The sequence below is a fragment of the Macaca nemestrina genome, chromosome 11 (genome assembly GCF_043159975.1).
Source record: "Macaca nemestrina isolate mMacNem1 chromosome 11, mMacNem.hap1, whole genome shotgun sequence".
Lineage (NCBI taxonomy): Eukaryota > Metazoa > Chordata > Mammalia > Primates > Cercopithecidae > Macaca > Macaca nemestrina.
In genome coordinates this window covers 129,026,065-129,052,954 of record NC_092135.1, presented here as the reverse complement: position 1 = coordinate 129,052,954, position 26,890 = coordinate 129,026,065, and the positions used below count along the sequence as shown (strand labels likewise).

Genomic DNA, 26,890 nt, shown 5'->3' with positions numbered 1-26,890 from the left:
AAAGCTTATATTAAATACATTTGTATACTTCTGTTCGTCTGTCTACGTCCGTTTAATTCTCAGGATGTATTAGGGCTTCCCATTGAAAGCCCTAATAAGGTAGACGTCAAATTTTGTCTCCCCTCCAGAGAGAAGGCCATGTGATGGTAGAGGCAGAGGTTGGAATGAAGCAGCTCCAAGCCAAAGAATGCTGAGAATTGCCAGCAACCACAAGAAACTAGGAGGCAAGGAAGGCTCCTTCCCAGCACCTTCAGAAGGGACATAGCCCTGACAACTTCCAGGCTCCAGAACTGTGAGATAATACATCGCTGTTGGTTCAGCCACCCAGTGTGTGGTATTTTATGGCAGCCCTAGCAAACTAGTACCATAAGGTACTAGGGAGGAGAGGCATTGTGTAATCTTACAATTAAATCTCAGTGGGTCGAGTGCCTGCTGTAGCCTTTCTCTTTTTCTCCCCTGATGGAGACTGGAAGGCTAGAAGGGGGCTGAAGTTATCTCACTGCCCTTCCCCTAGGGCAGATAAGGCCCTGGTAAGGCAGTGTCCTTTGATGAGAACACTTAAGGAGAACAGAATGCTCTGGGCTTTCAAAATGGTTACTTTTCCACTGGGGATGGTTTTAAATGGTTACTTTTCCTCTCCTCTTGCCTGAAGCCTGGGGATTTTTCTCCTGTCTTCACAGTGAGAAACTGGTGACCTTCCTGGAGGTAACCCCAGGAAAATATGGAGCTTCCCTACTACAGGGACCCCAGGAGTTTATAACACTTAAACTAGTCCAAACACTCAGGCTCCAGCAATTCATCAGCTACCATGTAAGTGCTCCTACAAGTTGCCGGCTCCAGGGCGGCTTCTGCTCCTGGAAGGTAAGTTGTGGTTCTCTGTATTCCTCTGTCTCTTCTATTTTTAGGGTGGGTGCTTTGACTGCCATTCTCTGCAGCATCTAAGAAAAGTTGTTGCTTTTCAGTTTGTTCAGCTTTTTTCCTTGTAAAGATGGTACTAATGACTTCCAGGCTCTTTACTGTTGGAGCTGTCTTATGGTGATTTTTTTTTTGTCATCCAGAAGTATTTGTGGTTTTATACTGGGATTCTATCTCCCTACTAATTCTTTTTCTCCTTCGCAAGGTATTTTGTTTTCTTTGCTAAAGACTGTAGGGAAATATTTGAGTAACAAAAGAAAGACACAGGAAAGTTACAGAGGCCCAGAATCATAAAAACTCAGAGTAATGGCTTTCAGGTCTATGATTCTGACTTCCCTTTTAGAAATTACTGGAAGCCTCAGTAACTTCTGTACCTTACCTTCCTGGCTGCTGGTCAATCTTCTTATACTGGCACTGCACATTTCTTATCTTGTCAGTCTCAAAAGTTGTTTCCTGTATGTTTCTTTGTCTTGAACTTACTTTGTAAGCAATTTGAGGTCCAAGGCTCAGGCTTCCCTGACCTTGACAGCTTCCTGGAGTCTTGTACAAAGCCAGTTTGTGATTAAGTTTCTGGGACAATGGGCCATTGGTTGAATTATATTCTTTCCTCCATTGGTTTGGTGTAGAATAAGTCATATATATTGCTAAATTGCCTCTTGCCAGCACCTAAGCCCAGGCATGTACTGGTGGGTCTACTCTGTGATCCAGGCTCTGATAGGGACAGGCAACCCTGAGGGAGAGCTTTTCTGAGTCTGACATCTATGTCAAATGTATGTCCAAACCCCTATTTCTCTTTAAAAACACTTCATATATCTGTCTCACCAAACCAATGCCTGTGCATTGTAGATAACTTGGGAAATACAGGTAAGTGTATAAAGACAAAAATGAAAATGATCTATGAAACCGTAGTCACTATTTTGATGCAATTCTTCTGGACTTTTGCATTGCTAATACTCAGAGAGAAGGATGAAGGGTTGTTTAGCAATCAACAAAAATCAAGGATTACTATTGCTGTGATTGTTTTCTGTGCATACAAAAAAATTAGTGCAGTGCTTTAGGAATGTGGCTGGGCAGGAACATGACTTTCGAAATCAAATGCATCTGAGTTCAAACCCCAAGTCTGTCACTCACTGGATGACCTTGGGCAAGCTGCTTCTCTATGTTTCAATTTCCTCATCTGAAAAATGGGCCTGCTTTCACCTACCTCATAGGGTTGTTGGGAATAACTAATGATTTTATGTGTGTAAAGCAACTTTGTTTTTTATTTTTTATTTTTATTTTTATTTTATTGAGACAGGGTTTCACTCTGTTGCCCAGGCTGGAGTGCAGTGGTGCAATCACAGCTCACTGCAGCCTTGACCTCTCTGGGCTCAGGCGATCCTCCTGTCTCTGCCTCCTGAGTAGCTGGGACTATACACGTGCACCACCATGCCCAGCTAATTTTTAATTTTTTTTTCTAGAGACGGGGTTTCACCATGTTGCCCAGGCTGGTCTCCAACTCCTGGGCTGAAGCGATCCACCTGCCTTGGCCTCCCAAAGTGCTGGGATTACAGGAGTGAGCCAGATGCCTGGCCTGTTTGAAGCCCTTAAACCACAACACTGGCAACAAAGTATTTGATAAATGGAGCAGTTGGAGGAGAAAAAGTGTGAGGAGGAGGAAGAAAAGCGGGAACCAAAACTATGGCGATTTCCATTTTTGGAACTGCTGTGACCTCGCACAGCACACTGTGCTTCTCATTGTATATCCAGTGGGAGAGTTCCTGCTGCTTGAAATGTGATTTATGACAGTTATAAACCAAGATTTCAGTGTGTCTTCATGGAAGAATGCCTGCTAATAAAGATAGAAGGAATGATAGAATTAGATTACAACTATTTTGTAAAGACCCTCGTTATCACTGATTCAGTCAATAAGGTCGATGGGTGCTAAGGCCATTGGGTGAGAGGTCCTTGGGTATTGGATATTTACACATTACCAAACTATCATTTTGCAGATTATGTGTTAATTACAGTGGAGAGATCTTTTGGATATCACCTTAACTAAATGATCAAAATGAGGTTTATAAAATAAAAGACAAACATTGCATGTTCTCACTTACTTGTAGGACCTAAAAATCGAAACAACTGAACTCATGGAGGTAGACAGTTAGGATGGTTACCAGAGTTTGGGAAGAGGAGTGGTGGTGGTTGCAGGAGTGGGGGGCGCTGTCAGAGGGAGGTAGGAATGGTTACTGGGTACAAAAAAAAACAGAAAGAATGAATAAGACCTACTATTTGATAGCACAACAGGGTGACTATAGTCAATAATAACTTAACTGAACATTTAAAAATAACTGAAAGAGTATAATTGGATTGTTTGTAACAGAGAGGATAAATGCTTGAGGGGAATGGATACCCCATTCTCCATGATTTTACAATTGCATGTCTGTATTAAAACATCTCATATATTCCATAAATATATACGCCTACTTTGTACCCATAAATAGTTTAAAAAAAATTTTTAAAGTTAGGTTTACAAATAATGAGACTAACATTACATGCCTGCTGATGTGATAACAGTAGTACTCTCTTATGTGTGGTTTCACTATCCTGAGTTTTAGCCACAGCCTGAAAATATTCAATTTAAAACTTCACAAACAATTCAAAAGTTTTATTTATTTATTACAACTTAAACAAATTTTATTTACTTGATTGAGACCTTATTGTATGCAAAATGTTTTTCGTGGTTGAGCTTAGCTTTGTTCACACTGACTTGAGGGAGTCTGGTTTTCTCTGCTCAAGGTTGTTCAACTGCTGCCGTTGCCCTTGGTTTGTTTTCTTTCAGGATCAAGGTGGGTACTTTCATATAATATCTTATTTTTCATTCCTTCTCTGGCAATTCTTCCCTGGATTCTTTGCTTTGCATAATTGTATCAACAGTGAAACCAGCATCCCAAAGTCACTAAGATAAATCCTCCTACTCCAACATCACCTGATCTTCTAATTCTACTAGTTAACAACAATAAAAAAGAAAAAAAAGTCCAAAGCCAGCCACAACAGACCGTAATGAACCATACAATATTGAATCCCGGGCACAGGGAATATTTTCAACACCGAAAATGCCTAGGAGCTTAAAGAGCTTCCCCTTCGCGGGCTCGCCGGGCTCCGGCGCCGCGGCCATGGGGACGACTCCGCGCCTCCACCCGCCCAGCACCGCCTGCGCCGCGGGAGAGGAAGACCGGCCAGCCGCTCCCCTCCCCGTCCCCAAAAATTCACTAGTTTTAAATCACGCGCTGTTCTGAGCAGCGCAATGAAATCTCTGGCTGCCCCACTCCATCCTGCTCAGGATGTGAATCACCCCTTTGTCCCGCGTATCCATGCTGGAGACACCACCAGCCGTTAGTCACTAGCCCGTTCAGCCGTCTAGCTTATCACATCGACTGTCAAGGAATTGCAGTGCCTGTGTTCTAGGAACCCTTATTTTACTAAATAATGGCCCCAAAGCACAAGCGTAGTGAAGCCGGTAATTCAGATATGCCAAAGAGAAGCCCTCAAGTGCCTCTTGTAAGGGAAAAGGCAAAAGTTCCCAACTTAAGAAACAAAATCATTTGCTGAGATTGCCAAAATCTATGGTCAGAATAAAATTTCTAACTGAAATTGTAAAGAAAGAAAAAGAATGTGTGCTGGTTTTGCTGTTGTACCTCAAACTGCAAAAGTTATGACCACAGTGCGTGATAAGTGCTCAGTTAAGACGAAAAAGGCATTACACTCGTGGGTGGAAGACCTGAACAGAAACTTCTTGTGATTGGCGACAGTCAGGCTTGGTACTCTCTGCAGTTTCAGGCATCCACAGGGGATCTTAGAACCGAAAAAAAAAAGAAAAAAGTTTTCATTTGAATTACATTATGAGGCAGTAATTAGGCAAATAGAGATTGCAGAATAGTCCATTAGGCTCTGCAAGAATGTCAATGACATGAAAGACAAAAAAAGGTGGGAAGACAGCTCTAGATGAAAAGGTATTAAACAGTCAAATACAATGTGTGAACCCTGATTACATGCAAGACAAAGATTTTTTAAAAATACAGATTATTAGATAATATTGTATCCACGTTAAACGTTAAATTTCTTCATTGTGACCATGGTATTGGGTTATGTAAGAGAATGTTCTTCTTTTAGGAGCTGCAGGTGAAGTATTTAGGGGTGAAGTGAGCATATGTCTGCAACTTACTCCAAATGCTTCAGCAAAAAAAAATATATATATATATATTTTTTTATATATATATATTTTTATATATATATAGTGAAGGGTAAATGGGTGTTTAACTGCTTCTCAACTTTTCTGCAAGTCTGATATTTAAAAAAATTAACAGATGGCCAGGAGTTCACGCCTATAATCCCAACACTTTGAGAGGCCGAGGCAGGTGGATTACTTGAGGTCAGGATTTCAAGACCAGCCTGGCCAACATGGTGAAACTTCCATCTCTACTAAAAATACAAAAAATTAGCCGGGTGTGGTGGTGCGTGTCTATAGTCCCAGGTACTTGGGAGGCTGAGGCAGGAAAATCGTTTGAACCCAAGAGGCGGAGGTTGCAGTGAGCTGAGATTTTACCACTGCACTGCAACAGAGCGAGGGTCTATCTCAATAAATCAATCAATAAAGTAAATAAAATAAATGTGGTAATAAAATCTTGCTTTCAGGTGAACGTTAGAACAGGACCTCCCACTGTCCTCGCTATTGGGATTCTCCGAAGGAGAAGTAGGAATCCTCTAGTTTAAAGACACCGGTGTAGTTGGGTGTGGCGACTCATGCCTATAATCTCAGCATTTTGGAAGGCTGAGGAGGGAGGATCACTTGAGGCCAGGAGCCTGAGACCAAACTTGGCAACATAGTGAGACCCTGATTCTACAGAAAAATTTCAAATTAGCCAGATGTGGTGTCACACGCCTGTAGCCCCAGCTACTTAGAGGGCTGAGGTGGGAGGATTGCTTGAGCCCGGGAGGTCAAGGCTGCAGTGAGCCGTGATCACACCACTGCAGGCACACTCCAGCCTGGGCGATGCAACAAGACCCTGTCAAACAAAACAAAACAAAACAAGACAAAAAGACATTGGTATAATATTTTCTGGCTGCATTTTCCGATGTGAGTCTCCTTTACGGTCTACCATGTTAAGTGTAATCATTCTCTACACTTGAATTGCATTTGGTTTTGCTTTACAATTCTAAGAAGTTGCCATTGAGCGGATGTTTAATCGGCCCTTGAGTAGTGATACTGCTAATGTGGGACTAAATTCCATCACTGCAACTGTCTTAACAGGCTGAAGAAAATGTGAGGTGAGAAAAGCCTGTGTTTGGGTTGTGGGAATTATGTACAATTATATAAGTTGAGCAAGGAATCTGTGTGCAAGCCACTTTCTTTCCTAAGAGCATCTGATCCACTGTCACGTGTGCCCGTAACAAGGCCTCAGATATGCTGTCACATCAAGGAGACATGGAAAATAGGAAGTCAAGACCTTTCTACTGGATAAAAATGAGGAGAAATTTCCTTAAGGAAATAACACAAAATCATTAGACAGCTAACAACATTTGTTGTTTGCATTATCTGACAAAATTTCAACAGTGGATTGTGAATTATTCTTTTCTTTACCACTCAAAGTAGATGGAGATTATAATTTCACAGAAATGGTGTATTGAGTTGGGATGCTAGCTCTTGGTGACAGAATTACCGTCACATAGTAAAGGGATAAACATAGTGGGAGGAATTAAAAAGATGACTCTGTCCTTAACTGTAATTGCATCAAGGGATGACATATTAGTTTCTTTTCACTTGCCATTTCCAATTGTTAGGTGAGGACTGCTTAGAAGACTATATTAAGGATTCCTGGGGCACTCCAGGCCCAGGGAGGAAGAGTACAGTAATTGATTAGTGATGTCTGTCATGATTTTTTTTGAAAGAGTGCAAGTGGCATGGAAGTCATTTGTGCTAACTTTGAATTCCAAACACAAACTAAATTGAATGCTTAAAAAACACTAACACCTTCAAGAAAGGATTTATTAAAGTAATGATTAGTGGCCATGGTTAGTGGGTACAAAAAAACAGAAAGAATAAACAAGACCTAGTATTTGATAGCACAACAGGGTGACTATAGTCAATAACATTTAATTGTACATTTAAAAATAACTAAAAGAGTATAACTGAATTATTTGTAACACAAAGGATGAATGCTTTAGTTGATGGATACCTCATTTACCCAGATGTGATTATTACACATTGTATGCCTATATTAAAATCTTATGTACCCCATAAATATATATATCTACTATTACCCACAAAAAATAAAAATAAAAAGTTTAAGGCCAGGAGGCTTCTGCCAGTGGCATGGAAAGGAGGGAACTAAGACTGAAGTCTGAAAGCCAAGCTTTAAATCCAACAGGAAATGAACTAGAAGAGAGTTAAGCCAAGTCCTCTTCAGGACACAGAATGACAGCCAGCCCAGCGCAGGGGCTTGGCTCTGTCACTGTGGAAACACAGAGAAAGCTCTGGCTTGGACGGGGTTTTGGCAGTGCCATCTACACTGTGTCAGGGGAGTGGGCAAGAAGACCAGGTGCAAGGATGCATGCGGCCCACCTGATGCCAGGGGCAGCTGTTGTGGGCACGATTACGGAGCTGCATAGCCAGGGCTGTGAAACCTTTGCATCTCGGAACTTGCTCAGAAGCCCTCTGTTATGATTTGGCTTCCTGGGTGTTTTGACTTGAGCAAGACAAGGTCCTGTTGATCAGAAGCCAGTGGGAAGCTGTGGTTTCCAGAATGAGCTCAGCTAACATAAGCTTGCTCCACAGGCCTGCTCATCAGACCTTGGAGCCTCCCAGGCTGAGGACTCTCCTTGGGAATCCCCCACTAGGAAGGTGGTTCCAGGAGACTGGGGTGGTGGAGGGTACTGCCAGCCTTCTTCTCCTGGCCATGTGCAGACTCACACCTACTCACGTTCCTGGTTTTTAAGAAGATCCAGACTGGACAGACGTGTATCCTGGATGCTTCCAGCCTCTCCAGCTTCCTAGGAGATTCTGCTCTTCAGTGCCCTCATTATGGTCAACTGAGGGACACAGGATGTGCAGGTTTTTGCCAGGTTCTTGTCCCCTGATAGTGTCTGAGAAGATGTGTTTATTTCCCCTTCCTGCTGTAGCACATTGCCGTATATTAAGTGGCTTAAAATAACACAAATTTATTATCTTACAGTTCTGTAGATTAGAAGCCCAACACAAGTCTCACTGGGCTAAAATCAGGGTGCTGGCAGCACTGTGTTCTCCTGGAGGCTCTAGGGGAGAACCTGTTTCTCTGCCTTTCCAGCTTCCAGAGCCGGTTCTGCCTGCAGCCCTTGGCTCATCGCCCCTTCTTCCGTCTTCAAGTCCAGTAACAGTGGATTGAGTCCTTCTCACATCCTATCCCTCTGTCTCTTCTGCCCCACTCTCTACCTTCAAGAACTCTTGTGATTACATTGGGCCTACCAGGATAATCCAGGATAATTGGCAACCTTAATTCCATTGACAACCTTAATTTGCCATGTAATTGAACATACTCACCGGTTCTTGAGATTTGTACCTGGACATATTGGGATGGGGGAGATTATTTTGCCCACCTCAGAAACCCCGAACGATGCTCCAGGATGCACACAACCACTGCCCCTACCTGGTTGCTGGTCACTTTAGCCAGCCACCTCTCCTTCCTTCCTTCTGGCCACCAGGGAACTCACTTTTCTGGGATGCACATGCTTCCTGAGCCACTGCATCCAAGGATGGACCCAAGCATCACTCTAATTCCCCAAGGCCCAGCTGAAACAGAGGAAACCATTTTCATTGTGACAACTGGCAGCAAAGGTCCTCATAGCTGGGAAACACCTTGGCAACTGTTAGGACAGATGGTGGAGCAGAGGCAGTGGACATCGGCAGGCACCTGGGCCACCACGCAGAGGCTTCAGCTGCTGTGAGGGAGGAAAGAGGAGGGGTAGAGAGAAGGGCCAGGAAGGCAGAAGGTGAGAGAAGCCTGCCTGCAAGAGGCTGGCTCCTGTGGGGGCCGGCCTTGGGATGTTCCGCGGGGACAGGGCAGCCGTGGGCCATTTCAGCTGTGCAGATGCCCGATGGAAGCTTGTGCTTCTGTGATGTGACATCTCCCTGTCTCTCTGCAGTCCCTGAGCTTCAGAAATGCCCATGACACCTTGAGGGCAGGGGGGGTCTCTGTAGGACTCCCGGAAGAGGAGACAAGTGACTGACAAGCAGCACCATGGGAAAAGCAGAGGCCGTGGAGGTGTCAGCAGTCCTGCCCTGGGAATGTGTGGAAAACTTGGGAGGGCATTGGCCATCCCCAGACCATACAACGGGACATCCTACGGAGGGCTGTGGCCTTCCTTAGCCCTCTGGGCTCACAATGAGCCAACCTCATGTAGAGTTCAAGGCATGGCCAGGCTCCAGCTGACTTCTGGATCACACCTGCTAAGACCAGGCAGTACCTCTTAATCCAATATTATTACTGAAGGCTTGGGCATAAGAGGAGAGGATCTTAGTACAGAGGGAGTATTCCAAAGTACTCACCTGGATTGTGGTTCCTGGCACACAAGCTGCACCTGCCCTCAGGCTTCTTTCTCCCTATAGGCCTTGGCCTGCTACCTGCAGGAGAGTTTGCCCACGTGTCCTGATGAGAGTTCAGGTGACCATGTCATCTCTATCTTTGAAGTCCAGTAACCCCCCTCCCTTCCCAAATGTACCTTCTCTTGCCAGGTGTGGTGGCTCACATCTGTAATCCCAGTACTTGGGAGGTCGAGGCAGGAAGATAGTTTGAGTCAGGAGTTTGAGATCAGCCTGGGCAGCACAGCAAGATCCCCGTCTCTATAAAAATTTGTTTAAAAAAATTAGCTGGGCATGGTGGTATGTATCTGTAGTCCTGGCTGCTCAGGAGGCTGAGGTAAGAGGATCGCCTGAGCCCAGGAGGTTAAAGTTGCAGGGAGCCATGATTGTGCCATTGCCCTCCAGCTTGGGCAACAGAGCAAGACCCTGTCTCACAAAAAAACAAAACAAAAACAAACAAACAAACAAAAAACCAAAAAACCCAAACAACAATAACAACAAAAACCCACAGATGTACCTTCTCTGGGCCTAATGAAAGGGAAAAAAAATCCCTGCTTACACTCAGTTGTCAAGATCCCAGGCAACTTCAAGTTGTTTTTTTTTTTTTTTTTTTTTTTTGAGACGGAGTCTCGCTCTGCCGCCCAGGCTGGAGTGCAGTGGCCAGATCTCGGCTCACTGCAAGCTCCACATCCTGGGTTCACGCCATTCTCCTGCCTCAGCCTCCCGAGTATCTGGGACTACAGGCGCCCGCCACCTCGCCCGGCTAGTTTTTTGTATTTTTTAGTAGAGACGGGGTTTCACCGTGTCAGCCAGGATGGTTTCGATCTCCTGACCTCATGATCCGCCCGTCTCGGCCTCCCAAAGTGCTGGGATTACAGGCTTGAGCCACCGCGCCCGGCCTCAAGTTGTTAATAGCACAAAGTGGAGCTGTCAGCCTTTTGCACTCCTCTGGGTCAAAGGGTAGGCTATTTTTAAGGCCCCTGGTGCGCGTTGCCAAGTTGCCTTCTAGAAACCACATGAGGCTGCCCTCCTCCCTAGACATCTGCCAGCACTAAGCGTTGCCATCTAATAAATCTCTGCCAAGTTGGTAGGAAAATATCTCATTTTCATTTTTAGTCCTTTGATTACGTGTGTATATTTTTAAAATATGCATATTGTTTCAGGGAAACACTCTCAAACCATGGTTTTCCTCTGTTCTCACACACCACAACAACAGTCAGCAACACAGAAGGAGACTTCTGGGACCAGATGTGTGGGCGGTTGTCCCACCAAGCCGCGGACAGCAGTGGGGTGTCCTCCAGTTCAATTCCAACACTGTCTACCTGGAGATAGTCTTACAGCCCACAGGTTGAGGGCTCAGTCCCAAGACTATCCCCGACCCGGACGCAAGTCTGGACTTCGGAACTTCTGACCGACCAGCTTCAAGTTGGGGTTCCCACAACCCCCTCTTTGGGTTTGATCAATTTGCTGGAGTGGCTCACAGAACTCACGGAAATACTTAACATTCGCCAGTTGATTCTAAAGGATATTACAAAGGATACAGGTGAAGAGATGCACAGGGCAAGGTATAGGGGAAGGGGCATGGAGCTTCCAGGAACCTCCGTGAGCTCAGCTCTCCGGAAGCTCTCTGAACCCTGTCCTCTTGGGGTTTTTACGGAAGCTTCATGGTGTCAGCGTTCCTTCGCTCAGGGCGTAGGACAGAACCCTCTGGGGAGAGTCTTAAGACCCACAATCAGAAAGGCGGGGAGAGACACGAGTCCTGCCCGGTGGCAGATGAAAGGAGAGCAGGAGAAGGCCAGAGAGCTTCTGTTTCCTGAGGCCCAACACAGCCACTGTCATAACACGAGACTGTAACAAGGGCTATGGGGGTTCCGAGCCAGGAACTGTGGGCAAAAGCCAACACGTGTGTACTTATCATAACACCACACATGTCACTTCTTGTGAATGATATTAGTAATAATGAAAAACCTGTTTCAAATGTCACTAATCTCTATTTAGATGTGAGAAAAAATGTTTGATTTAGGTGAAGCAGAGAAGGTTTCATTATCTGTGCAGCTCTTGTTATGAGGTCTGAGGCTGGAGTAGGGGAAAGAAGAGCAAAACAAGAGAAAAACAAAGAGGGGAAAGAGAAGAAGAGAAGAAAATAAAAGTGGCAAGAAGAGATAAAAAGACAAAAAAGCCAATTGCTCTGTGCCTTGTCCTGGGTGCCATGCCTGGGAGACAGGCAGGTAGGCGATGGGCTGAACAAGGCCTGCTCAGCACACCCTGCATTCTGCCACATCATGTACAGGCCAGTGGTTCCCAAACCATGTGGCTTCAGGACCCCTTTACACTCTTAAAAAGTGTTAAGGATCTCAAAAAGCTCTTGTCTATGTAGATATCTATCAGGGTTTCCCATGTTAGAAATTAAAACAAAGAAACTGGCTGGGCATGGTGGCTCACGCCGGTAATCCCAGCACCTGGGGAGGCTGAGGCGGGTGGATCACGATGTTAGGCATTCGAGAACAGCCTGGCCAACATGGTGAAACCCTGTCTCTACTAAAAATACAAAAAAAATTAGCTGGGCGTGGTGGTGGGTGCCTGTAGTCCCAGCTACTCAGGAGGCTGAGGCAGGAGAATGGTGTGAACTTGGGACGCGGAGGTTGCAGTGAGCTGAGATCGCGCCACTGCACTCCAGCCTGGGTGACAGAGCAAGACTCTGTCTCAAAAAAAAAAAAAAAAAAAAAAAAAAGAAACTATATTATTTACATAAATAACATTTTTAATTAAAAGTTATATTTTTCAAAGCAAAATAAATTTAGTGAGAAGAGAAGCATTATTTCTACATTTCCACAAATCTCTGTGATGCTGGGCTTCGTGAAAGATGGTTGGCCTCTCCTATCTCTATTCAATCTACTGCGGCATCACACAGCATAGAGCCTCCGGAAAACTCCACTGTACACTCACTAAAGGGAGAGAGTGGAAAAGGAAGTACTAACAACATTTTATTATTATTATGAAAATAGTTTTGACCTTGTGGATCCCCAGAAAGCGTACCAAGACCACCCTTCCCCCAAGAGTGCCTGAGCCACACTTTGAGAAGCGCTGATCTAGGCCGGGGAATTGATGGAATCCACCCCATTCTTCCCAGGAAGGCAATCTTACAATAGCTATCAAGAGCCATAAAAGCAGGCTCACGCCTGTAATCCCAGCACATTGGGAGGCCAAGGCGGGTGGATCACAAGGTCAGGAATTTGAGACCAGCCTGGTCAACATGGTGAAAACCCCGTATCTACTAAAAATGCAAAAATTATCCATGCGTGGTGGTGGGTGCCTGTAATCCCAGCTACTTGAGAGGCTGAGGCAGGAAAATCGCTTGAACCCGGGTGGCAGAGGTTGCAGTGAGCCAAGATTGTGCCATTGCACTCCAGCCTGGGTGGAAGAGTGAAACTGCGTCTCAAAGAAAACAAACAAAACAAACAAACAAAGACAAGAGCCATAAAAGCATTAGGCCTGTTGATGTAGTGATTCCCCTTCGGGGACTATATTTTATATTTATTAATTTTATTTTTTGAGACAGGGTCTCAGTCTGTCACTCAGGCTGGAGTGCAGTGGCACCGTCCCAACTCACTGCAGCCTTGACCTCCCTGACTCAGATGATCCTCCCACCTCAGCCTCCCGAGGAGCTAGGACTACAGGCACATGCCACCAAACCTGACTATTTTTTGTAAAGATAGGGTCTCCCTATGTTTCCCGGGCTGGTCTCGAGCTCCTGAGCTCAAGCAACCCTCCTGCCTCTGCTTCCCAAAGTGCTGGGATTACAGGCGTGAGCCATCTCGCCCAACCCTCAGGGAATATATTTTAAAACAATAATTCCCAAAAGAAGGAAAAACTACCTAAATGACCTATAATTGGGGAATGATTAAATAAATGCTGGCATGTACGTTTAATAGAATATTATGTGGCTTAAAAGGATAATGATGAAGACTCTGCACTGGCGTGGAAGGAATATCGACAGCTCTAAGTGAAAAAATCCGAATTATGTAACTGACTCTTCACCATGCCTGCCAGTCTCATGCTGGTTCTGCCTGTAAACAAAGCCTCAAAGGCAATGAGAGAGAGTAGGTTCCATATATAGGGTAGGGACTATGGGAGAATTTTTCCTTCTCTTTTTGGTTTATTTTGATTTATTTAGTATTTTTTTTTTTTTTTTTTGCAATTAGTGAAAACAAAAATCAAGACTCTCGAATCTGTCTTGCTTCCCCAGGTCAATGTGGTTGGGAGGTGTGTGGAGAGCAGCCACCCAGACCCAGAGGTCGGGAGGCGGGGAGGGAGGAAGGAGTGGGGGAGGCTCTGAGTGGGGAAGTCAGGCCTGGAGGGGCTGATAGCTCACTTGGTTCTAAGTTCCCTTTCAGTGCTGACTGAGAAAGCTCTGCTAAGCAACTGTTGTGAGAGGCCTGCGGGAGACACAGACCAAGCATAGGGGCTGTGCTTTGCCTCACCAAGGGAGGAAGCTGGGGGTGGCGCACGGGTGGGCGGTGGTGGCAACTGTAGCACCCAAGACTTCTTGTAGAGAACTGAAGTCAGGGGCCACACTCATGTTACAGAGGAGCCGGGCGGCATTGCAGGCTTCATCCGCTGATGGGGAGCTTGACAGACACCAAAGCCTCCGGGGCCTGCTGAGGCGGGATGCAGTTTCTGCTTAGGTAGGACAGGGCCAGATTTGTATTTTAGGAAGCCTCGCTGTAGCTGGGTGCAGGCTATGTTAGGAGTTGGAGTGAGGGACCAGTTGAAGTTGAACACAAGGTACTTAAAAAAAATAGCACTAAAAATCTGGGTGTGGTGGTCGACACTTGTAATGCCAGCACTTTGGGAGGCTGAGGTGGGAAGATTGCTTGAGCGCAGGAGTTCAAGACCATCCTGGGCAATATAGTAAGACCTAGTCTCTACAAAAGTTAAAAATTAGCCTGGCATGGTGGTGTGCCCCTGTGGTCCCAGCTACTTGGGAGGTTGAGGCAGGAGGATTGCTTGAGCCTGGGAGGTAGAGGCTGCCGTAAGCTATGATTGGGCTACTGCACTCTAGCCTGAGAGACAGAGTGAGACCCTGTCTCAAAAAAAAAAAAAAAAAAAGAGGTCACATAGTTGACCAACAGACACTCCCTCCTGGGGTAGGGAGGATGGGATGAGCTTTATTCCCTTGAGCTAAAAATGTAACCAGGGTCCCAATTACACCTTGCAACTTAGATGCAGTCTTCTAGAATTGCAAATGTGCTCTTTCATCGTGCTCTTGCCCTTTGCATTGGAGCCCAGTTGGTTGGTGCAAGTCCAAGGTGCAGAAGGCAGGCTCCAGCTTCACTGCTGCAGCACACCTAACTAACCTCAGTAAGATCGCCCCATAACCAACAAAACTCCGGTGGTGCTGACCAAGGGGAGACTGCTACGTAAACTGGGTTGTTGGCAGCCAGGCAGTTTCCCCCATCTATAGTGGAAAGCAGCGATTTGCCAGCTAGTGGCTCTTGCTGGCTTGGGCATGAGGAAGGGATGGAAGGCGTGGGTCTGTGGTGTGGCCAGTGTAATGGGGCTGTCAGAAAGTTGAATATGCTAAAGTCAAACATAGGAAATGAGCAATAGGGTTAGTTCATCATGAACCTATCTCAATTCTTATTTACTTTTCGGGGTTCACTAAAATATGATGTGATTAAGATGCTCTGCTCTCTAGTTTGGGGTGTGTCTCAAAGAACCCCAGTAGACTCCTAAAGGGCCACATGAGCACCCCCAGCCACAGCTGCCTTGCCCTGGCCCCTGCCCCCGATAGGCCCTGGAGGTCCCTAAAAGGTCTGATGGGCTAGGCCTGCTTTCTTCTAGCTCTGCCAGAGAGGAAGCTTGGCCCCAACTATGGCCTGGTTCAGGTGTGGGCTGCAATGGGAACTTGTCCCGTGCTACTGGGACATCCCGCTCAGCTTCCACAACCATCAGCTTCTGCCAGTCTCATTTCACTGATCTCTAGTTCATTGATCTCTACCCTCCACCACTTACACTGACCTCATGGCATCTTAGCTTAATACTACAGGGTGCATCTCTTCTGATGAGGACACTTTTTTCTCCACACTCTCTGGTCCCCAGTTTTGTTAAGGTACAAATGACAGAAATTGGATATGCGAATGATGCAGAGGGTGATGTTTTGATATATGTATACACTGGGAAATGATTAAATCAAGCTAATGAACACATCCATCAATCACATAATTATCCTTTTGCATGCGTGGTAAGAACATTTCAAATCTACTCTTGTAGCAATTTCCAAGTTTACAATACAGAACTATTAACTACAGTCACCATGCTACTATATACAATAGATCTCCAGAACGTATTCCTGTTAACTGAAACACCTTTGACCAATATCTCCCGGTTCCACATCCTCCCCAGCCCTCCAGCCCCTGGCAGCCCCCATCCTATTCCCTGCTTCTGGGAGTTTGACTTCTTTAAATTCCACATATAAGTGAGGTCATGTAGTATGTGTCTTTCTTAGTCTGGCTTATTTCACTGAGCAGAATGTCCTCTGGGTTCATTTATGTTGTCACGAATGACAAGATTCCCTTTTTTAATGGCTAAATAATATTTCTTTGTGTATATGTTTTTAATCCATTAATCCACTGATGGACACTTAGGCTGATTCCCTATCTTGGTTATTGTGAATACAAAAGACACTTTTTAATGCAACTACCATGCCATCATCTTAGCTAACACAATTAAAAGTCAATCTGTAGACTGGGCACGGTGGCTCACCCCTGTAATCCCAGCACTTTGGGAGGCCAAGGTGGGCAGATCAAGAGGTTAGGAGATTGAGACCATCCTGGCTAACATGGTGAAACCCCGTCTCTACTAAAAATACAAAAAATTAACCAGGTGTGGTGGCGGGCGCCTGTAGTCCCAGCTACTCGGGAGGCTGAGACAGGAGAATGGCGTGAACCCGGGAGGCAGAGCTTGCAGTGAGCCGAGATCGCACCACTGCACTCCAGCCTGGGCAACAGAGCAAGATTCCATCTCCAAAAAAAATAAATAAATAAAAAGTAAATCTGTAATATTGTCTACCACAAAATCCATATTCAGATTCCTCCACTGTGTCAAAACTGTCTTTTTATGACTGGTTTGTTCAAATGAGGGCTCAAATGAGGGCGTGGATTGCATTCTTTCAGAGTCACCCCTTTTCTTCTCCTTTCCTTTTCATGTCATTGATTTGTTGGAGAAACTGGATCATTGTCTGGGAGCGATTCTCAATGTCCAGCACTTGCCCTTGGAGAGTCCTCCACGCAGGAGGCAGCTGCCTCCCGGAACTCAGTCCTCTCTCAGCCTCTTCCCACCTCAAATCCCAGCCACACACTCGCCACCCACGTCCGCGCTTCATTCTGTGAATTTGACTTTCCTCTCCCCTGCCGCCATCTTTTTGCACAGATTGCCTTAGCCTGTCTGTCTTCTGTAGTCTTCTATCTGCTTTGTCCACGACCAGAATTTGTTACTACCAAGGAAGGCCAGCAGACACAAATCCTTCCCTTAGAGGCTGGTGGGAGGAAGGCAGGCAGCTCCCAGCCCCGCGGTGAGACTCCTGCTCCTGCTTCATGGAGGGCAATGCGCTGGAACCTTACCTGGTTCTTCCCCGGGCAGCGAGTGCCGGTGGCTGGGACAGCATCTATGTCCATTGTCGCATCTGCAGGGCCTAGCTCAGCGCCTGGCACTTGCAGGGCATCAAGAATGATTCTTGGACGGCTGAACTATGAGCAAGAAGGCAGGCAATGGGGCCTTCCTTGTTGTCTTTGATGCAGTAAGAATCAGGATGAACAAGCCGAATGTGAATTTGTTATCTTTATTTTTAATTTTCGCGGTACATAGTGAGTGTCTGTATTTATGGGGTACATGAGATCAAAGTAAATTTGTGACAAAGCATTCAGTTATATTCTTTCCACTCCTGAATGATTGTCTTCACCTGCAGTTAAAGCAAATCATGCTGTAGGACGCCACTGTTGAGTCATTCTCCCGGGGCTCCCACAGACACGGCATTCTCGTTTTCACTCTGAGAATTAAATCTTGTGCCGGGTGTCATAGTCATCTCTGCTGTGGACATTTCCCTCTGAACTAATCCGCGAAGGTTACTGGAATCCACGGCTCCTCCAACTCCCTCCGCAGGCTTTCTCCCCTTCCCTTCCACACTTCCAGGGTTTGCCTGGGCATCCGAGTCTCTACACTGGTGAAGCAGGCACAGCTGTCAGGTCACAGACTCACGTGTGCAGAACCATAGCTTCTGGCTCATCAAGCTCATGGAAGTCCCGGGGACAATCATGTGGGTACACGTGGGAGGGAGGTGGATTTGCCCCTTTCCACACCACAGCTTTGCCCTGTCCAATGTCCAGTGGTGGGTAATTTCCACTGCTGACCTGGGAAGTCTCCTCGAGGTCCTCTCTGGGACCCCGCGTCTGGGACCAAGATGCTGTTGTGTGTGTAATGAATAGCAGAAGGATCTTCATGGAGAGGCTTCTCACCTGACTGATCTCGCTGGTCCTCCTCCTGGGCTAGGGCCAGGGAGAAGAGGGACAGCCCGAGGGCCCCTTCCTAAGACAGACCCCATGTTAGGCCATTCTTATGATGCTATAAAGAAATACCTGAGGCTGGATAATTTATAAAGAAAAGAGGTTTAATTGGTTCCCAGTTCTGTAGACTTTACACGAAGTGTGGTGCCGGCACCTGCCCTGTTTCGAATGAGACCTTGCTTGCAATTTTGGCAGAAGGCGAAGAGGGAGCCGGCATCTCACCTGACCAGAGTGGGAGCAAGAGGAGGGGCGGGGAAGTGCCGCACACTTTCAAACAGCCAGATCTCGCAAGAAGGAACTCGCTACTGAGAGGACAGCACCAAGGGGAGGGCGCAAGATCATTCATGAGAAATCCACCCCCATAATCTAACCCCCTCCACCACGCCCCGCCTCCAGCACTGGGGATGACAGTTCAACATGAGATCTAGAGGGGACAACACCCAAACTCCGTCAGAACCCTGAACAGGGATAGCTCTTAGCTCTCCAGGCTCTTGCTCTGTGACCTACTCTGGCATTGTTGCCTCTCTTACTTGGCCCCTCCCTGGGGCGGGGGATGCCCGGAGACAAACATGTGTACTGCTGCTCCTGCCAGGAAATTCCTGAGCCCAGACATCTCTTAGCACCCATGCCCAGGGCTGTCTGGGCTTCTTGGCCCTCCATGGAGGGGCTAGGGGGAGAGGGGAGGAGGTGCACAGGAAGGAGGGGCTGCTCTGGAAGGCAATAGCCAACCAAGCTCTCGAGCAGTCTCTGGGCGGGGAGCCAGCCAGCCAGGATGCTGTCCTGCTGGCTCCGGGTATAAATGGGCCTTGACCTGGCTCTAGCCCAAGCACTGCCAGGGAAGGCCTCTGCTGGGGCCTCAGTTTCCACCTCTCTAGAATGGGTACAGTTCTGCTACAGAGAGCGCTCTCTCTCTCCTCTCTCTCTTTTCTCTTGTTTTTTGGTGGAGTTAAGCCAAATGAGCACCTGGGATCTTTATTTACTCTCTGATCCCAGCATCCCCAGCCCCAGTCAAACTGCTCCAGTCTTTCCTTCAAGTGAAAAGCCATCAGGAAATACCAATATTTTTCTAAGCAATATAAAATATTTGTTAAAACTGTCTCACAGAAACACACGGTAAGAGACCAGGTTCTGTAGGGCTGGCTCAACCTTTTTTTTTGTTTGTTTGTTTTTTGTCATCTGGTTACAGAAAGAGAACTTTGATTGTATTTCTTACAAAGTTTAGAAGGAGTAAAAGGTATTACATGGTCTTTCAAAAAAAATTGATTCCATATAAAGCCCACCCTGATGGCCTCACTTCCTCAAATGGCATTTAAGGGGGCCCTTGCCTGGCTGGCTTCTTTTTATGTGATGTTTCACACAAACCCCCAATTATTAGTATGAGAATGAGTCTAACCATTTTTTTTTTGAGACAGAATCTTGCTCTGTCTCCCAAGCTGGAGTACAGTGGTGTGATCATGCCTCACTGCACCCTCAATCTCCTGTGCTTAAGTGATCCACCCAAGTAGGTGGGACCACAAGTGCACACCACCATGTCCAGCTCGTTTTTTTTTTTTTTTTTTTTTTTGGTAGAGATGATGGTCCCAATATATTGTCTAGGCTGGTCTCAAACTCCTGAGCTCAAGTAATCCTCCTTCCTCTGCCTCCCAAATTGCAGGGATTATAGGCGTGAGCCACTGTGCCCCAAATTTTAAAATAGTTAAATATCTTGTTTTACTGAGCAGATTTTCTCTATTCTGTTTGGTGGTTGTGGCAGCATCTGTGTTTTGTAGCTGACAGAAATTAGCATGAACATTCTCCTAGATGAGGTCTCTACTGCTTGTCTTTTTGAATGAGCCAGGGCAAGACTTTTTTCAATGGTTTACATTTTTACCCCAAATCTACAAAAAAAAAATCACAATTTATCATAGAAAACGTTTTTTTGGTGACTGTTGGAAATAAATGCTCAGTGCCACAAAGAAGAATCAGCACTCCAGCAAAAAGCTCTCTCAGCAAGGCAATTTACTTCTGCAGAAGCGTGTAACTTGGGCCAATCTCGATCACAAGAGCACACCCATTAGCTGGGATTGGACCGCACAATCTAAGCTAACCCGATTGGCTAAGGTTTAAAATTGAATAGGGTCAATTAGGCAGGAAGGTAGAGGCTGCCCGTTACTGGGAGAGAAGGCATGTCTGGAGCGGTCTGGGTGCGGCAAAGGCAGGAGGGTTATTTATAGAACAGGTAGCTAGGAGACAAGGAAGTACAAGGAAGTTGGTCTTAAGAAACAAAGAATAGGGACCTGAAGCTTTTTGTAAAGGAATTTATCATCTCTGACAGTGACAATGCCTCACTCTCTTGTGCAGACTGGAGTGCACTGGCACAATCACGACTCACCATAGCCTCTAACTCCTGGATTCAAGTGATCCTTCCATCTCAGCCTCCCAAGTAGCTAGGACCAGAAGTGTGCACCACCACACCCGGCTAATTAAAAAAAATTTTGTAGAGACGGGGTCTTACTATGTTGTTGCCCAGGCTGGTCTCAAACTCCTGGCCTCAAGCAATCCTCCCACCTCAGCCTCCCAAAATGCTGGGATTACAGGTGTGAGCCACTGTGCCTGGCCTAGAATACATTTTTTTACTTAATGTTTCCAGTCGTACAGCCCAGCTGAAAATCAGAATCATTTTATTCAAGGAAACCTATTATGTTTTAAAGTGTATTAATAAACTTAGGAGACTAGGGAGGTAAGAGGAAGACTAGAGAAACAGTATTTGACGTAGGAAATCTGACTCAGGTTAGATCAAGAGTCCTGACTTCTATTCCTTTGTATACAAGCATAAAAAGAAGAATCATAAATGTAAACTACTTTCCCCTTAGCCTCCAACCAAACAACTTAGTCAGCTTTTGACAACTTGAGTAATAACTCAAGAGAAATTCTAATAATTCATTTTTGTATTAAGACAACTGTCACCAGACTTATCTCTGGGGATCATCCCGGCCCCAAGGGTTTTTATAGACAACTACCTTTCATGAGCCTAAATCTACATATTGGACACTCTCCTTGGTCCCCTTTGAGCCACTCCTGCAGGAGGAACCTCTATAGACATTGCTGCTGTCCAACAGGATGTTTGTATCAGTCCATTCCCATGCTGCTAATAAACACATACCCAAGATTGGGTAATTTATAAAGAAAACAGGTTTAATTGACTCACAGTTCAGCATGGCTGGGGAGGCCTTAGGAAACTTATAATCAGGTGGAAGGGGAAGCAAACATGTCCTTCTTCACATGGCATCATAAGAAAAGTGCCGAGCAAAGTGGGGAAAGCCCCTTAAAAAACCATCAAACCATCAGATCTCGTGAGAACTCACTATCATGAGAACAGGATGAGAGTAACAGCCCCCACGATTCAATTACCTCCCACCAGGTCCCTCCCACGACATGTGGGGATTATGAGAACTACAATTCAAGATGAGATTTGGGTGGGGACACAGCCAAACCATATCATTGTTCTTGGTTTCCTCTGCCAAGATTCAGTACTGGCCACTGGCTTACCTTCAAGGCTCCTTCACATACTGGCCAGCCTTTGTCTGGAATCTTCCTTTGGCTTTTGCAATTCTCCAACCTCTGACTAACTCTTTTCCACCTCTGTGGGTTCCAGTCCCTCTGCCAACCTCTTTAATATTCTCTTCCCCAGAGTTCACTCTTTATTTTCTCACACTGCATGTTATTTCACAAGCTTCCTCCATCATCCTGATACTGATGACTCCCCAGTATATACAAGGTGGGCATCCAAAGTCCAAAAATCCAAAATCAAAAATGCTCCAAATCTAAAACTTTTTGTGCACCAACATGCACTCAAGGAAAATGCTCATTGGAGCACTTCAGATTTTGGTTTTAGGATGCTCAGCCAGTAAGTATAATGCAAATCCCAACTCTCAAAAAATCCAAAATCCAAAACACTTCTTTTTCCAAGCGTTTCTGACAAAGGATACTGAACCTGTATCTCCATTCCCCTGTGTTCGTATTCCATACCCTCCGGTCCAAAATGGAAACCCTGTCCTCCCAGCCCAATCCCAGAGCCCAGGGCTGCATCTCCTTTCGAATTGCCCCATGATCCATCTAGAGCATGCCTATGCGAGTCTCTGGGGGTGTGTGCGTGTTGATATCTGGATGAGTGCGCACAGTTCCAGCTGTGAGCCTGTGAAGGCCTGAGGGAAGACCACAACACACAGCACAATTGTGCAAAACCCTGGGACTCAAGCAGTTGGGCAAAACCCCTTTTACAGCCAAAGCAAGTCACTCACTCAAGGCCCCCTAGGAGCTTCAGAAGGAAAGACTTCCTGATGGAGAAAATAATAAACAGGTCCATGGAGCCCGTCAGCCTTCGCTCCCTCGACCCCTCATCCAGGGGTCTGCACTGGGGCTGGGAGTGGCTGCCGGGCTGGGACCACACACTCTAGTTCCTGAGACGCGCCTGCCTCTGTGTAAACGGGGGCCCCTTTTCTGATGTGTTCCAGGCAGCCTGAACTAACACACAGCCCCTTTGTCTGACCGCAGCGCCAGGAGCCTCTTCTTGGAAATGTGGTCACGATAGTGCTGAGGCCGGGGGTCCTGCCAGCCATCTCTGAGGGAGAGGAAAAGTGCCCCTCACCCCAGGCGTTTCCTCTGAGACCTGTGTGTCTCTGGCATGAAGGGGCTTGTGTGTCACTTGTCCGGGTGGTAGGAAGGGGTTAATTCTTGTGTCTCCTGGCAGCCAGAGAGGCTCTGGGCACCCTAGGCACAGTCAGCAGAATGCAGGGGTCCTGGGTGGGGTGAGGGAAGCCCAACCCAAAGGACAATGCCCTTCCTCGGTGGCTGGAGCCAGGGCAGGAGCTCCTGACTGAAGAGAGGGCTCAATTCCCAAAGCTCCCTTGCCGACCTGCAGTGACCGGCTCTTCACTCTTAGGGACTATCCGGGTTTAACACTGAAGGTCCGGAGCCCCCCAGGAGCCCCGTTCGTCCTGGGCAAACCAGAACAGATGGTGATCCTCACCCCACCCCGTATAACAGACAGGGCCACCTCCAGGCGCCCGGATGCTAACCTTCCCGAGGGGAGACTGACTCCTGCCCAGAGGTTACCCCAGGCCCCAGCATGGAGTGGGCCCTCCGGGGCGAGGCGGCCGGGCTCTAAGCGTTTCGCTGAGCACCTGGGCTGGGCCAGGCTGGCTGTCCCTGGTTCTTCTGACCTGTGTCCTCCTTCCCCTGGGACCAAGAGCTCTGGGTTGGGGCTTTCAGTGGATATGCGTGCTGTTCACAGAGGTGGTCGTCTCACATTTGGTCCCTGGAACTAACCCCCATCCTTGTGGGGAAGAAAGAGCAGCTGTGCTGGGGTCGGAGAGAGGCCGGGAACCAGAAACCCGGAATCGGTACTTGGTACTCGTTCCACGGCTTTTGGTGAGAGGTGCAGCGAGGTGCTGGCCCTGATGCAGACCTAGGTTTTGTGATTCCTGAGCCAGGGCTGGGTTAGAAGTCGCCACACTCAGTCAGCCTTTTGTGTTGTAGGGGCAGGTGGAGAAACAGCCCGTGCAGGGAGGGGTCTCTCCAAATGGGTAGCCCATATGCTGAGGCCTGTGCCCCTGGGGGCAGTCCAGTCTGTTAGCACTGGAAAGGAGGGTTGAAGAGGTAGACAAAGAAAGCACCCTAACCCCAGGTGACAATAGAGGCAAGGAGAGGGAGGAAGGAAGTGACCATAGCCTGACCCAGCACCTCTGGGGTGGCCACTGGAAGCTTTGGGGTGACAGCAGATGTGACCTCAGAAACTGAAGTCAAGAACTTTGGGGACTGAGATCTTGGGGAAGACCTGGTAATGCCTCTCCTACCGGACACAGCCCCTGCATCCTGCATCCTCCACCCCCACAGCAGAGCCTCACCCTGCTGCCACTGCCCCCTGCCAAGGGAGCCCCAGCCCTGCCTCCTGGAGATGCTGGCTTCCGGGCGTGGGGAATGCTGCCCGTGCAGGGACCGCTGCTCCTGGATAAGGGGTAAGCCCTGTAAGGAGAGAGGCCCTGAGTCCCCTGAGTCCAGCCACCACCTCTATGGCCGTTCTGAAAGCCTGAGGGGACTAAGGGTGGACACAAAAGGAGGTTGTTCTAGTTTCTTTGGCCTCTGGACCAACCTGAGGAGGGACAGCTACCCACTGCTACAGGCTAGTCCCCAGGTGGCTGAGAGCTCCCTTGGAGATGGGGGCTTTCTGGAGGGCCTGCCAGGCTGCCCAGCAGCTGCACACCGTGGGCTGCCCCCTGTGTTCAGTAGGTTCCTGAATTCCCCTGGCAGTCATTGACCTCAGCCACCACTTTCAAAGAGGCCAGATATCTTCAATTGCTAAAGGGGATTATCAGGGCCCCGAGTTGGGGGGTTTGGGAACACGCACCTTCCTGTCTTTGTGGGCACCTAGGGGGCAGGGTGTCAGTCCTCAGGGACTTGGCAAAGGCTCCAGAAACGGGCTTTGTGTGGTGTGGCACCCAGCTGACTGTGCAGGGGAGTCATCCGGGCTCAATGTATAAGTGGGGCTTGGTGGTCGGATGTGGTGGTTCACACCTGTAATCCCAGCACTTTGGGAGGCCGGGGTCAGGGGTTGCTTGAGTCCAGGAGTCCGAGACCAGTCTGGGCAACATGGCGAAACCCCATCTCTATTTTTACAAAAAATAAAATAAAATAAGTGGGGCTTGGGAACAGAAGTGTTCCCGACAGAATGGGAGGGGAGAGAGCAGATGGGAGACATAGGGTGGGGCCTGGGGCAAGTCCCTGCCTAGCCCAGCTCTTGGAGCTCAACCCTTTGTGTCTGTCTCCAGGTCACACCTGGAGGATTGGAGCAGAGGGCGGGGGACAGGTGCTGCTCATCTTCCTCTCTTGGCCTCTCCTTCCTAAGTTCCCCTGCCTTCCTCTCTCTGTTGGGGCTTCCTCTGATTTTTCCTTGGGTCATGAGGGTCCCATTATCAATGTTACTCCTTTTTTTTTTTTTTCTCCTTCAAATAGATCCAGTAGGGGAGACAAAGGCAGGCATAAATCAATGAGGAATTCGGGCCTCAGTCACCGCTTGAGTACCAGGCACTTCCTGGGTGCGCTTACCCCTGTTACCGTGCCGACTCCTAAAACAACGTTTTCTGAGACAGGTACTGTTGTCTTCTTCAGCACCACTGCCTGGTCCCCAGGAGATGATCCACAAACATTTTTTGATTGAATGGATGTGTAACTCCAATTTGCGGCTGGGGAAATGGGCTCAGAGAGGTTAGGCAACCAGCCCAAGTTGACAGAGTTGCTTTGTGGGGAGTGGTGGCTGGAGACTTTCGGAGGCTATCTTCAGAGTCTGGCTGCCTCAGATGCCCTGGACCCTTCTTTCAGACACCCTGATGCCCCTACTCCTGCCCTCATTCCTTCTTATTGCTGCTGGTGCCCTCATCCCAACCCAACCCCTGCCGCCCCAGTGGGTCTGTCACATACTGCTCCTGTGCCAAGCATGTGTTGCCTGGGACCTGGGGTGGCCCATGCCCCTGGTTCCTGCCTGGCCAGCTTCCAGCCTCGGCTTCTGCCATTCCCCTCTTACCCGGGGTGCAGAGGGTGCCCGGGCCCTCGCCAACACCATGTCCCTCCTGCCCATGCCTGCACCTGAGCTGCCCTCCTCCAGCGTCCTCCTCCTTCCCCGTGTCTCTGAGGGTTCAGCTCTTGTTCCTGCCCCTGCTCCCTGACCAGCTCTCTGGGGCAGGCTCAGGGGCACTTCTTGCACAGCCCTGGGCCAACTGGTTCCCCTGCAAAGCCCCTGGTGGGCAGGTTTCCTCCCTGGAGGGAAGGAATGTCCCACAAGGGCAGGGCCAGGCCTCTGGCTGCTGAAGGAGCGAATTTCACCAGCGTCAGGGGAGGATGTGGTGAGCGCCCGGCTATCCTGGACCCGCTCTTTGGTAAACACAGTCAGATTCACTTGTTCCTTGCCCTAGAAGAAGCTGGTTCCTGAAGCTCCGAAGCTCCCCCACTGGTGAAGTCGAAGGTGTGTGCCCCCAAACTCCCCAACTCGGGGTTCCCAGTCTGGAAGACAGGCAGGGACCCGTCCAGGCTCCCAAAACCTCCAAGTCATTCTGGATGGTGAGAGGGTGGGCAGGACTAGGGTGAGAAGTTTCAGGAGGCTTAAGGGAAATTTTCTGAGAAAGTTCATCCTATTTATGACTCCTCAGGGCTGTGACAAGGGGAGGGGAAAATCCGGATGGACAGACCTGAGCTGTAGGGTGGGGCCTTGGGCGAGTCCCTGCCTAGCCTGGCTCTTAGGAGCTCAAACTTTTTGAGTCTCTCTGGACACACGTACCTTGGCAAGGGATCCCCCATACACCTTGGACATCCCCCAAGGTATCCAAGGGATACCCACAGGAGAGGGAGGTACTGCAGAGCAGCTCATGTAGTACTCTAGCTTTTGTGCCAAAAGCGGGAGAAAATAAGAACTCATATGTACATGGGGCACAGAAACTCTGGAAGAAACTTGACAGTGGTGCCCTGGTTGGGGGAGAGGTGACAGCTGGATTTAGGAGTGGGACAGATATTTTCCTATATATTTTTACATATGTATTTGAATCATGTGCATGTTTTCAAAAACGTAAATAACAAGCAACAGCAATAAAATAGAAATACTCATTTATTAAAAGAAGGTAGCCAGGGCCGGGAGCAGTGGCTTACGCCTGTAATCCTAACACTTTGGGAGGCCGAGGTGGGTGGATCATGAGGTCAGGAGTTTGAGACCAGCCTGACCAACATGGTGGAACTCTGTCTCTACTAAAAATACAAAAAAAATTAGTCGGGCATGGTGGCGCAAGCCTGTAATCAC

General features: G+C 47.7%; 1 protein-coding gene and 1 pseudogene across 1 annotated transcript in view; one reads left to right on the top strand and one right to left on the bottom strand.

Moving 5' to 3' along the window:
• The first annotated feature begins 420 nt into the window (after window positions 1-420).
• Window positions 421-26,890, top strand: part of LOC105473944 (G protein-coupled receptor 55) — a 49,263-nt gene continuing 22,793 nt past the window's right edge. The window contains exon 1 of the mRNA XM_024790306.2: window positions 421-861. The gene's annotated coding sequence lies outside the window, so the exon portion shown is untranslated. The remainder of the gene's footprint in view (window positions 862-26,890) is intronic.
• On the bottom strand, window positions 3,560-4,776 carry LOC105473945 (cytochrome c oxidase assembly protein COX20, mitochondrial pseudogene; annotated as a pseudogene).